This window comes from Bactrocera latifrons, unplaced genomic scaffold, assembly GCF_001853355.1.
Source record: "Bactrocera latifrons isolate USDA-ARS-PBARC rearing strain unplaced genomic scaffold, ASM185335v1 scaffold_96, whole genome shotgun sequence".
NCBI classification, from domain to species: Eukaryota; Metazoa; Arthropoda; class Insecta; order Diptera; family Tephritidae; genus Bactrocera; species Bactrocera latifrons.
The window spans coordinates 532,228-542,684 of NW_017537667.1; positions in this window are offsets into that span (position 1 = coordinate 532,228).

Sequence of the window (10,457 nt, forward strand, 5' to 3'; positions counted from 1 at the left end):
GCTATAACTCACGAACGACTTAAAACAAACGATAATCAATCAAACACGTGTTAGCGCGTGGAATGAGCTTTCCAAAAAGGTATAGCATGATCCGATGCGACGAATAAAACTGGAACTACGCGCTCTCAGCGTCAACTAGCGAAAATACCGCAAGACTTTTTTGACAACCTAATATGTACATATGTATATTACAGTTTCATAGTTTTAGTCTGACTACAACCACAATGAGTACCGCTAAAGCCAAATTGTAGAGAGACCTAAGATGAATGAAATATCTGAGACTATTAATATGACGTAATTTGAGATGATTTTGTGTTATCAATTCTGGTCTCTGTGACTTAGCGTTGTTAGACTGTAGACTTCATTTAACGACGGACATCTAAGGACCAATTGCACAAGAGCTTTGTTTTTATAGGCATCGGAACGCGTATCTGAATCTGAAAGTGTCATAGATCTAACGCAGCGGGTAATTAAAAATTAATAACTGTAAAAATAAAAAACCCTTATTTGTCGATTGAGTTGCCCAGAAGCGCCCGATAAGTCCTGTTCAGTGCCTACTTTTATATTCTTCGGCCATAAATATAAGTTTTGGCTTGATTCGGTATTAGGACTCCTAAATTCATATGTTTTCAAAAACCTCTTCAAATTGTATAACATGAATGTATGGCAAATATTCGAAAAACTGTTTGAAATCGCCCATTTAAAAGCATTTCGAAATCGCTTAACATCGCAAGAGTAATTCAGATGATTATCAAGCATTTTTTGCTCACCCTAGTAGCACACGAATGCGCAGAAACATTTTTTAATCTACTCCTCTACGTCATCATAAAGAGTATAAAAGAGTAAACAAAAATATTAATGGAAAAATTATAGAAAGTTAATTATTAACGTGAAGGCGTGACACATTTAATGGGGCAATTCAAATGGTGATACTAAGTGCACATACACTCATACATATGTATGTGTAAGTTTAGACGAATGCCAGCGATATCAGGCGGCATAATCAAATCAGCGTTATGGAAATATCGGAATTCTGGCATTTGGGATTTATTACCGTTATTTGGCACTTATTTTACTGCCGCTAAGCAAGATTCATTTTAAAACTTTATATGAACAACATTAGAAATTAACTGTTTAAAATATCACCCAGTAAAGTGCGAGGAAAATCTCTTGCGAAACTAAGCTAACTTTTTCGTACTACTACGAATACTTCGAGGTACATACATACTCACTCTACTTGGGCTTTCGCGCTGCCATTCAAGGAAGTTTGCTTTGTCGAACTTAACCCTTAACCCTCTCTAAGTGAAAGAATGTGCTCTGATGGATTCATCGCTTCAAAGACGGCGATTCCGATATGAATGACCGTCAGCGTAAAGTATTTTGGTCTTTCTGGCTTCGAAGATGGTGAATTGGGGAAGAGCTGGCTTCAGTGTTAAGAGTCATCCCACAAGCTATTGATGCAAGTTTCTGAATGATTCTGAAGTAAGGAACTTGGGTTCCTTATGATCTCAGGGGCATATATTTCTATTAAGCACATACTCTGCAAACAAAAGGTTCCTCATCTCCACAACACCTCTTTCTGTATGATTCAATAACTACGTAACCGATACAAAATGTGTCTTATAATCGGTCAAAGTTGGTGAATGCAAGAAAAATTGAACTATTAAGTTTTATTTGATCTTAAAATCCCCTTACAAATAAGTTAACAAGAACTTGTTCATGGATTGAGCCTGAATTTAATTAAAACCAATAACCTATAATAGCAAATTTGGTGAGGATGGTAGGCTTCCCTTCTTCAGCAGGTAATTCGTAGCAAAATTTATCGACGGGTCATCCGATGAAGTCCCTTGATATCAATAGCTGACACTCTTAAACATATGATGTACTTAGATTAGGCTAGGTAGTAGGATTGATCGTAGGCGATGGATCTCGCTTGGCAGCTGAGAACGTTGTTCCTTTGTATAATTTTACCCAAAAACTTTTTAAAAATGATAACCAGATTCTCAAGGATCGGCGATGTGTTTTAAGCTTACTGCAAATTTTTTAAAGCGAATATCCAACTTAGCCCCTTCGCTGGGTTCACTGAAGGTGTGTCTACCGAGATATTTCAGTCTCAGTCTGGCAAAAGCTGGAGTACAAACGAAGTTCCAAAGCGCCTCCAATGGGATAGAATTTGTGTAAGGGTACCCTCCCTAACATCGGCTCATTGGCTTTGCAGTTTTCGGCAATTCCGCTGTGTGTATTTGGGTGCCCAAAACAACTTTACACAGAAGAAGCTTGATGTTATTCTTAATGAGGTCATACACACCTTGCCTAGTTTTGAAAGTACACTCAGTGACCTCAAAGCCGATATAGTCGCTCTGCTATGGGGCGTATGCACACCTCACTGAGAGAACCTTTGCTGCAACCTTGATAGCCTCCTTCGATTGAAGCACACTATAGCCATTTTGTGGTGTAAAGTTGAAATTCATGAAGATGTATTCATGAAAGACATAATATATTATATTGGTGAATCCTTGAACATATTATATATATATAATATATATTATATATGATATAAAAAAAAGATGGAGAAATTTATAAAACTTCGAGGTATCGAATTGTCAACATGTGGCAACTTCAGTGATTCCCATACCTCTGCCATCTATGTTTTTCTTTTGGCGTTATGTATTGACACCCAGCGTCACACTTCGTTTCATGTATGCATATACGGTTTTGCTCGTTTAAGGGCATTTTATGTATCCCTGAACCGATATTATTATCAATTTGTATAAATACATTTTATTAAATTTTAGACTCATGTTAGACAAGTATGTTCATCTTTTTCCCCCTTTAGAGTAAATATGAATATCTGTATAAAGACTTGACCCAAATTTTGTAGATATATAGTACATATATTTTAATAGAACACGATCATTCTCTTCAGGGGTTTCCAATGGATAAAACTCCAATTGTTAAGTAAACTCAAATGGATTTTATTTAATGTGAATCATTCAAATGACCTCTAGGACTTCCTTTGCAGGAACGAATTGGATCAAACCAATTTTCGATTATTTTTTGCACTAAATCAAGGCGTATATCACAAATAGCATTTCTGTTTACTTTGTATGAGGTCAATAACCTTTTTGTTTACATTTAGTCAAGACAGCAACCTTTGTTAACACTTGGTGTCACTGAACCCAATTTTTACAGCTAATGGGGTCAACGACCACTTTATTTACATTTCACGAGGTCAATGACCCTTTTGTTTACATTTTGTGAGGTTAGGGACGCTTTTGTTTACATTTCATGATATCAATGACCTTTTGGTGTACATTTAGCCGAGACAAAAACCTTTGTTAACATTTGGTGACACAATGACCTTTTTGTTCATATTTTATGAGGTCAAGGTGAACAAACTTACATGCTCTGTGGCAATATGTTGTGAGAATATAAGTTTTAGACTACATTTGAGCTTTTGTAGGGAGTCGTATTAGGTTAAGTCAAGATTTTAGAAATGTTAAGCAGTTGATGGATAATATATATGAAAACGCTTCATTTCAAGCGGGAGATCTTTAACGTTAGAGTTATAGTTTTAGTTTAGCACATCCTTAAAACTTGTTGAGCTGTATTTAATTGCTCCAAGGCATAATCAACTTATTGACGACGGTTACGATGGTCCAATGGCTCCAGTGCTTGAGTGAGAGCACGGATATCGAAATCCGCCTGGTTGTGATTTGAGACAGTACCAATTCTTGAGAAAGTCTTATAATCAACAAACTGCGGTCTTCAGCAACACTTGCCTGAACGGTAAAATTTCATTACTTCGAGCAGATAACTTTGTCTTCTTGGCACTGGAACATTATGTAAAGAAAATGACGCTCGAAATTTTCAGCAATTCGATGAATACTAAAATTAGAAATCGCCGAAGCGACAATTAGAAATCATATCATTCCTATTGGAAAACCCAGTATATACTATGTATACTTTTAAGGTAGCAAGAAATCTGGACACCATCCTTTTTTTTTAAAGGATATATGGTGTATATATGTACGGTTCTATGTATTTATCTCAGTAAGCGTCTGCCAATCGAGTTTCCGCCTCGGACCGACAATAGCCACACCTTACTCGTTGTTAATTTAATGCCATGCGGCACGTCAAACACGTTAGCACAGTCAATCAGGTGAGCTGTGGCGTTCGGTTAATCGTTCAGTGGGTAGGGTCGGTCATGTGAGCGCCGTGATTGCAGCCGTGAGCGACGCGTGTCTCTTTGCATTTCAATTAAATATTTGCACTTGCAGTTACACATTTGCTTGCATACTTACCTTGTTTACATTTTAAGCCCGTTAAAGCATACAGACATAGGAATAAACATATGTACGCTAGCTAAGCAGCGCTTAAGTATGCGAATTTCTGCGAATTTCGTGCAATAGCCTACCGACATGTTCTCCACTTGACGTAACACATATTTGTGTTGTTTCATTTATTTCGGGTTTTTTATACAAGTTGTTTAACACAAATTACTAGCACTAAAATTTTTTACACGAGTGTTCAATACCGTTTAGAGACTGCCGACGTACGTGCATTTTGTGTCGTGAAGGGCATAGAGTAAAGATTCATTGCAATTCTCAACCGCATAAGACAGTACAAGTTGTGTGGTGTTTTTAGGATTTCCAAACATGTTTAAATCGTTGTTGTGTTAATCTGATTGGAATTTTCATGGAAACTGTTGCAATTTGTAACAGTTAAAATTCTTACTAAAACACCAATTACGTGCAAGTAATTTACCTAGAAATTTTCAATTAAATTTCTGATTTTGACAATGTCACTATTATTTTGTGGCAATTTTGAGTTTATATTTTTTTATTTATAAAATAAAACTTCAGAGACCTTTTGAGGTACATTCATTAAAAAAAAACTATAACTAGGGTAAATTGCGAAACCGTATATCGTAGTTTTGATACCTCCGGGTAGCAATTTACACAAACCTCAAACTCAGCTGTCAGATCAAACGTATTTGCTTTTTTGTTTGACGAGCGCAAATTGATGTGGCAAGCAGAAAGTCGATTGTTTCGGCTACACTCAGAGATTTTCGCATATCAATATCACGTTTATCTCAATTTTCGTACGTAACGTAAGTTTCTGGTACGTAATGGGTTGTTTAATAAGAGCGTTACAAAATAAAACAAAAACGTTTGGGATACCTATGTTACTCCTGTGAAAGTACACTCGATGCCATTATGCATGGAACTCGACTCCTGCCTGCAGAAGTCCAGACACTGAATCCAATTTTCGACGGCCGATACTGCTGAAATTTCTTGTTTAATATTCTTTCAAAGTTCATCAATCGTCACTGGTTTGTTGGCATAGACCAAAGACTTGACGTTGTCTCACAGGAAATAGCCTAACGGCGTCAAATCCCACGAGCGGTTTTTATCGATATGCGACTGACAGTTTGATCAATACCTGGGCGTTCCGCGTATCGCAACCGATAAGCGTCTATAGCAGTCCAAGTGGAATTATTCGTGGCCTCACGAGTAATCTGTTTGTTTAACTAACCTAACCTAATACTCCTACAATAGATGTAAGTAGTCTTCCTGGAAGAGCTAGACAGTTAATGAAAATAAATAATAAATAAACACTTCTGTCGCATTCGAAAGAAATGTGTGCTCTAGAATAAGTTTGGGTCTTTTAAGGGTACTAACAAGTTTCACTTACTACGTTACATCCATCCACTATTTTCAGGAAAAATTAAAAAAAGTAGTAGTAGTAGTATCAGGAAAGCTTTCRAAAAGGGGGGTTCGAAGTAGTCCTCAATATTTCTCTCTTCCTTCCTAAGCGAAAGAAATTACTAAGGTCTTTAATGTCATTTTTTGAGGCGCTTTCACTGGTAAACACTTCATAAAGTTCTTTCCTGAAAATCAAAAGAAATTTTTTGATTCGAAGTTCAGTTTAAGATCGATATACATATATAATGACAAAAGAATATTGTACAAATATATAACCTTTAAGTTTAAGAAGCATCACATACGGATTATTAATTGTTTATTTAAGTTGTTAAGATAAAAGTGCATAAAAAGTGGCTTACTATTAATGTGTGTTAAATTGTTCGTAATACTAGATAAATAGGCAAAACAAAGATAATTGAACGAGAATACATAAAACTCCAACTGATCAGTACGATATGTCTGATATGAGGTATACGAATACCATATGTTCACTATACATATATGTAAATATTTACTGTGCCACCAATTAAGAAAAGACTTTCGAGTAGCTCGTAAGTAAAATGCAAACAACTTGTATCAATAATTATTAATTACAATCTACAGTCAAAGAAAATATTTACAGAAGGTTTTTATCAACTTAAATGGTGTTGAGCGAGTTTTAAATTGAAAACCGCTCTATATACCAGTGGAGCGACAGCCGCAACGAATAAAAAATTCCGAAGGGAAGTTAACATTATCATTACTTTAGCATTATTTGGAAGGCGTAGTGGAAAAAGTTCCTACAGGAGTGAGTCAACAGGAACCAAAATTTTATTTTCGAAATCTCATTGTAGTGAATAAAGTTAACGTTGCATTATCATGCCATGACGAAGGTCGAAAAAGCAGGGCAAATCCACCGAATCGATAGTTGAGCATAGTGTTAGGTAAAAAGAATATGGTAGGTCGGATAAAATGGCTTTATATCAGTCACTGGTTGAACCCTAAAGAAGTTATTACATTTAAAACTAACTATTCGCTTTAACAAACTCGCCATATTTTCTGGTAGCTTTTTGCTGATATCGCAAGGGTTCTAAGTATGTTCTCCAATAAAATGATTATACCTGAAGCGATCATATTATAAATATATATGTACATATATTTAACAGATGGCTTTCTAAACAAACATTATATGGGTCACATTATTTGTGAATCCTATCGGTTTAACTGATAAATTCAATATTATAATACTATCAATTGAATTTCTCTAGTTCCTTATCTAGAACATACATACTTATAGTATGTCATGAGATTTCTTTAATAATGTAAATACAAGCACAAACATGCATATTTGCATAATATGAGTCTTTCGAAACGATATATATAATATATATGTGAATTAAACCATAATATATTATCGGCAAGTAACTTTTACATTATAAATTCTCATTAAAAGAAAAGCATAAAGTCCTTAATTTGTAGCTAAATATAAACAACACACATTGTAATATTTTTCAAGCAATTTAAGAAGCGTGCTTGACAAATTCACAAATGGTAATCACCAAGTAAACAAGAAAAGAAAACATGAAAAATGTTAACTTCGCTTGCACCGAAGTTATGATAGATACCATTCACAAATAAAAAAGTTCCTATATAAGAACTTGATTTTGATCCACCTGTTTGTATGGCAGCTGTATGCTATAGTGGTCCGATTTGAGTTTTGCTTGGATAAAAGTCTGTGGACAATTTCTTGAAGGTACCTTGTCGAATAGAGAAGTTTTTCATACAGGGGCTTGAGCTAACATGATAGGTTTGTATGACAGCTATACAATTCATTTGTCGGAATAAGCTTAAGATGTATGCAAAATTTGGGATCAATATCTCAAAATTTGAGAAACTGATGTAGACGCTGAACCCAATTTTCGACGGTTTTCAAGCATAAATCGGCCGATAATGCTGCAATTTCAGGTTATATTCGTACGAAGTTCATCAATCGTCGCTGGCTTGTTGGCATAGACCATAGAATTGACGCAGTCCCACAAGAAATAGTCTAACGATGTCAAATCGCACGACGGAAACGGCCATTGGAAACGGCCAATTGACTAGGACATTTCGTGAGATAACACGTTCACCAAACTTTATTTTTAATAAATAGATTATGACATTCGTGGTGGCTTCCGGCGCCGTCCTGTTGGAACCACATATTGTCCATGCCCATATCATACAATTCTTGGCAAAAATATTTGGTTATCATTGAGCGGTAGCGATTCCCATTAACAGTAATGTGCTGGTCTTGTTATCACGGAAGCAGTACGGCTCATTGACGCCGCCGACTCACAAACCGCATCAAACCGCAATTTCATCTTGTAAGGATGTAGTCCAAGATCTTTTTGCAGAATCCGCCACAACGACGTCACCAAAATGCCCAATGCTTGAGAACAATGTGTGTGAGACTGATTTGGGTCTTCCTCAATTGATGCTCTAACGGCATCAATATTCTCGACATTACGAGCACTTCTTTGTCTCACTGGCACGGGAATTTTTTGTACTGTGCCTGTAGTTTCAAATTTTTCCACTAAACGCTCAATTGTTGATCTGACAGGATGATTATGACGACCAGAAATTGAACGTAGCGCTCTTACAATTGACGCCACTGACTCCTAATTTCGGTAGTAAATTTTAATAACTTTGACACGTTGATGAAGTGGCAGACCGTACTTTTGTAGCGCCCCCCTAGAAAAAACCGTTATATTCATATACTTTATAGCGTCTCCCTGGTTTCTCCGTGTTGACGGTATAAATATATTTGTTGAGCTCAGAGTGGTTTCATATATGTATGTAGTTTGCACGGCTTTCTTGCGTCGCGTCTGCGGTCACACTCTGCAAATATGCATAAACTGTCCGGATAACCACATGTGTACGTCAAATTCTCTTGATTGCAACACACGGCATATTCGTTTAATTTAATAATAAGGACATGACGGCGTATACTTATCTCGTGTATGTTTGTATGTGTGCTTCCAATAACCACCTGCAAATATCGTAACAATTTTGAGAGACATAAATCGTCTTAACTGCTTCTCAGTCAAATAATAAAACAAATAACAACAACAACATTGACGTTTGGGTTTTGCCTATTAGCATTCACCAAATGACAGCTTCCGAGCGTTTCATGAGTGCTTTAGCTATACAAATTGTAGTTAATCGTGCTAAGTAAGTTTATATAGTACACACACATCAGACATTGTTATAGCCACATTGCAATTATTTCATATCTATTTGGTTAAAATCGCTGTACGACAGTAAGATCAAATAAAAGAATTATGGCAATTGAGCAATCAAGTGATTAAATTGACTGGACAGTGTAATTCAGTGAGTAAATTATTATATCGCATGCGATTTCATGAATGAATACGAAGTCGAGTTACCAGTTGGGCATACCGAATCGATAGAACTATAGGGCAAGCGCATGCTTGAAATTGAGTTGAAGCGTTAAAATAAAATAATAATTAATATAATAATGGTGATGACTTACTTACTAGACTTACGCCTGCGGTGAGCCTAAGCTTCTACTGTTAAATTTAATTTACGCCATGAAAAATGGTTTAAACGGGAGGGGACTAAAATTCAATGAAAGTTTGAAGCATCAGAGCTCAGACTGATACGTATTGAGGCCCGCTTAAATTCCGTACTTCAAACAAATCGAACGTTTAATTGGGGCTTGTAAGGCTAGTTAATGATTTGATAGTAGTCATCGGTTACTTCTACTCAATGAATGATATGATCTACGTTCTTATTTTTTAAAAGCTAACAGTTAATAAACGATGCATGCCGAAATTAGACTTTGCGACAGTGAGAGCTAAAAAAAAAAATAAAAATATATTATGTTGTAATCTTTGTGCTGCAATTAAATATAATAATAAATAACACTTATAATCGGAGTGCATAATCAATGCTTTTCTCTGGAAGCGTGATTATTTTTATCAGGACCCTAAATAAGCTTTATCGAGCCACCCAAAATTGATAATAAAAACTTTTAGCTACAAATAAAACTTTATTAAGGAAATTACTGCTTAGAATTCAAAATAATTTTTGTTTATGCCAGACAGGATGCACAATCTTTTGATACAGAGAAGTCGACTGCACCTTCACCTGCGAAATAATCTGATAAAACCACACTGCATCTATACTAACGAATCTGCGAAAAATTTTCTAAATTTCCGACGGCACAAATATCGCTAGAAAATCATATAACGCTAGTCACAAAAGTCTCGCTACTATTCATACATATATGTATTTTACCATGGAACTTATTAGCAGATTCTTGTGTTATACATCGCTTCGATCGATTTCAGTTTTGATTTATCAATACATATCCTCACCCGAAATGCAAAATAACGTAACAACATTTTCGAAAATTTACAGTGGCGTGAATGAAACACGAAATAAAATGGAAAAAGAGTGACTGGTTTATGTTTGAGCGCAGAATCTGAAAATGTTGGACAAATGTCATATTATGAATGTAATTTGGAATAGTGAATCGTAGTTAATAAGATACTCAATTTCGAATTTTTTGATGATACGTTATTTTGCATTTTAGGTGATGATATATTCATATACCCTGAAAGTTAACCATGAAGTTCGCAACACTTAAAAGGAAACTTTGGAGTCCCTCTGTATGCAAACTAGTCCCTCAGAAGCTGCTCATTTGGCGGAACCGCTGATATCAAATCATTCCAAATTGACATGTAACTTCGAAAATACTAACCGGAA